This window comes from Octodon degus, unplaced genomic scaffold (genome assembly GCF_000260255.1).
Source record: "Octodon degus isolate 3935 unplaced genomic scaffold, OctDeg1.0 scaffold00354, whole genome shotgun sequence".
Taxonomy (NCBI): domain Eukaryota; kingdom Metazoa; phylum Chordata; class Mammalia; order Rodentia; family Octodontidae; genus Octodon; species Octodon degus.
This window is the reverse complement of record NW_004524930.1, coordinates 310,588-314,705: the sequence shown is the minus strand read 5'-3', so window position 1 is coordinate 314,705 and position 4,118 is coordinate 310,588.

Sequence of the window (4,118 nt, the reverse complement as noted above, 5' to 3'; positions counted from 1 at the left end):
GTTGCTTCTGATCTCATTCGTGGAGTTCTGATCATTTTGGTCCCTCTCTAGAACATCTTTCAGTAGCCTGTGTAGAGTTGGCTTTGTCATCATGAAATTCTTTAGCTGTTCTTTTTCATGAAAGTATTTCACTTCTCCATCAAACTTGCAAGAGAGTTTTGCAGGGTATAGTAGTCTTGGCTGCAATTTCTGGATCTTACTTTAGATTCCATGTACCTAAGTCATTATATGTCAAGTTTCTATACATGTCCTTTGTGAAAGTCATGAGTGTTCTGTCAGCCTGTTCTTGGGCTCCCTCAGTAATGCTTCCTTTTTGGGCTGTCACTCATGTATTATTTTCATGGCACTCCTGTTTTATCCAAGTTGATCCTACATTGTGTGATCATTTTTCTAGTAAGAAAGAGCCATAAGCTGCAAAGTACCAGAATGAAGTCAGTTTGAATGAGGATGCACTGTGGTATTTCTGATCATGGTCTGCAGTCAGTAGCCACATTCAGCATATGTTGATGGTACATCGTAAAGACGTTCAACAAAGAATAATTCCAGAACTAGTTCAGAAATTAAAAAATTGTGTTGCAAACAAGACAATGGTAGGACCATTAATAAAAATATGTCTTTTATGTAATAATTTGAAAACATTTAATTTAACCATCCTTTTTTTGAGAATACCTCACATTTAGCACCAAGTTCCTTTCCACCATGAAGGTGGGAAAGGAATGTAATTCATTTGAACCCAAATATTAGCAAAATCCATTTCATTTTACTGGAGACTAAAATAAATACGTCTCTGTAAAGATGATTGCACAAACTTACACAAAGATACAGGATGTAAGATCAGAGGTGGTTCACAAATTCACACAGTACTCATTGGTTATAAATCTGAACAGCTGTAAAACAGGCAAGAAGATCTGTATTATACTAAGACAAGTGGTGATTATTTTTCATCTGCACAATTCTGAACTCTAGTGGAAAACTAGTATTTTACAATGTGCTCAAGCTCTGGTAACAGGAAAGATTTGTCAAGCATTAACTTAAGCAAATGAATGTGCTGATACACAAATTCCACACCAATGTCCAATGTACTAAAATCAAATGAAAAAGAAAATTAAAGGAATAATAAAAATAAATCTCTTAGGTTTCACCTACATTTCAATTCATGTCTTTTTTCCCCATCACTCAACTTTAGCCAAAGAATGTGCTTAGATAATAAAACGGCAGTGAAAAGTGAATAATTGCAGAGTTCTAAATATGGTGATGAAAAGTAACCCACATTTATGAACTATAATTATCTGGGACACCATGTAAGTACATTCCTTCCATGTCTTTTTTTCTTTAAATTTCTTGGATGTAGCCTTCAATCAAATCCAGTGACAGCAAAGTAGAAGCTACTGATGAATATCTATTTTAAAAGATCATGACTACATATCATTTACAAAATTTTACTTATATTTAGAAGTGAAAACTGAAGAGTAGTAATATATTTTCTTTGGTGTACAAATTGGAAATTTTGAGGTGTATCAAAGGCTTACAGAAATTTAAAATCAATGTCATTATTGAAAAATAAAAAAGAGAACCTCAAAGCTTTTAACTTCATAGAACATGAAGGAAATAAAAGTATTTGTATATTCACTGGTAAAAAAATATTCAAGACTACTCTCTTCTGAATCCCTAGGTTTATATTTATCAATATTTCATTAAGAGTAACATGGAATTTGTGGCATAAATGGACAATTTTATAAAATCCTTAATGGAAAAATGAAGATGAAAACTTAAACCATTGCAAATATCCTGGTGAAATCTGAAAATTCAGGAACAAAATTTACTACAAATTCCTTGGTGAAATCTGAGAACTGAAGAACAAAATACACAGTGGGGGAGGGCAACATCCAATTGACACCTCAGCTGCAGAAGCTCAGTTGAGAAGCACAGAGGAAGAAGACTCCTCCCACTGCCATGTTTTTTACTGAGACTCAGGAGAACAGCATTGGAAGGCCAAACGAATGGTTTCTTCCCTTGTTGCTGCTGGAACAAAGGTGGAATGTTTTGAAAAAGTCACAGCGACCAGAGTAAATGCCAGCAACATAGAAAACTCAATTAGAGTGCATGGACAAAAACGTGGGACTGGTGGCCTGAGGAATGCAAAGAAACAATATCGAAATTAACTGATTGACGTTAAGAGAGGTGAACCAACACTGTGCTTGGGTGCAAAGACATGGACTAGAAACAAAATGGTGGGGCCATATTTGTGCTCTCTTTTATGTTGCTTTTCTTTCATTTTCTTTTATCTGTTGTCTATTTATTTCATGCTTTTGAAATAGCTAGTGAAAAACTCCAGCCACAGAAAACTAATCTCATTGCCCATCCCAAAGATCAATTTCATATAATGCTTTACTTATTCCCACATGATCTCTCCTTGGATCTGTCCTGTAGTTTTCCAAACTTCGTGTGATAATCCTTTGTCCACGTGCCTTGCTTGCACTTTATTTTCAGTCACATATGTTTCTTTAACTCTTATTCTAAAATCTCTCCCCACAGGGTAAAACCACTTTATCAAGGAGAACAGTGTGAATACAATCTCCAAGTTACAATCACTTCTTTTGTAGAGATATATTTTGTTCAATGTTTAAGGATGAAAATTAGTAGAAACCACAGTATGTCCACTTTTGAATTTTTGGTTTCTAAACTGTGCTTTTTGATATTGTTATTGCTAATTTTGCTACCCAATCTAGGCTGTCCTATTTGTTTTATTCAGTTGTTTTCAATTCTCTAGCAATAAGAGGAAGCTGTATGGTAATAAACTCATCAGTGTTCATCACTAGAGAAATGAGGATTGAACCAAACAGATGCCAACATCTGATTCCTCATTGTTGGATTTCATAACAGACAGAAACTAGGAACCTCCCACACATGGAGCACATCCATGTGGAACAGACTTTCCCTAAAGAGGACTTGTTACAGCAAAATAGGTACCTATTCAAAAAGAAAAAGGAGTAACTTGGATAACAAAATCTAAATAATTTAAGTAGGAAATGACAAGAAAATGAAGGAAAATGCAATCTCAGGCCTCCAGCTAGCATTGCCCAAATTTAGGAGACAATAACATCAAATTTGAAGAGAATGGAAGACAAACTTGAACACTAAGGTGATATCAAGCATGAGAGAAAAACTAATACATAGGTTTATGGAAGAAAACAGATCACAAATAATCTTTCAGGTGAAAATGAAATGCCAAAATTCATACAGGATTTTCTCTGCTAATTTAATGTAGAGATAGATAAAAAGTAGAAGATGATAGGAAAAAGATGGAAACTGAAAGTCAGTAAAGAAAAGAAAGTGAATGCATGAAATGGATTTAAATATTTGTATAGAAAGTTACAAATTCCATTGAAAATTGGCAACTGCCTTGAATGAACATGAAGATAGACTTAGATATTGAGAAAGGATCACAGCTAGGGATCATGAAAGAAAAATGTCACCTGAAAATCAAAAACGGCAAGGAAATAACAGTTCAACAACTGCAATATAATTCAAAGTAAAATAATACAAGAATAATTGGTATTAGTGCAAATCCAGGAGACAACAAAATGACATAAAAATTGTTTTCAGAAATAATAGCAAAATATTTTTAAAGCATAGGGTGATGGCTGAAAAGTGTCTAAGATTCACTAAGTGACTCGAGGGTGCCAGGGTACTCACTAAATATCCTGAACCTATGGAAGACAACCGTACGGAAATCATGTGGATGCTATATTCACTCCAGGACAGATACTCAGTACTTAATGCAAGGGAGGAAAAGAAGCTTATTCTCCCACTTTGTTGGCATTAATTTTCTTTTTGCATTTGCTATCATGAACTGTTGCCACAGTGCCACCACCCTGCACCATGTGGCCACCTAATTGTGGAGTGAGGCCTACACAACCTGGGAACTAAGAAAACATGTGCTTCCTTAATTTTGGGTTTTGGATATTTTGTCTATGGAAGCAGAGAAATGTAAGCAACAGAGATTTTTTTTTCAGACCCGGGATTGAACTCAGTTCATTGCACTTGCCTGCAAAGTGCTTATTCCACTGAGCCATCTCCTCAGGCCCCAGAATTTGTTAACAAATATAAAGAGGTGG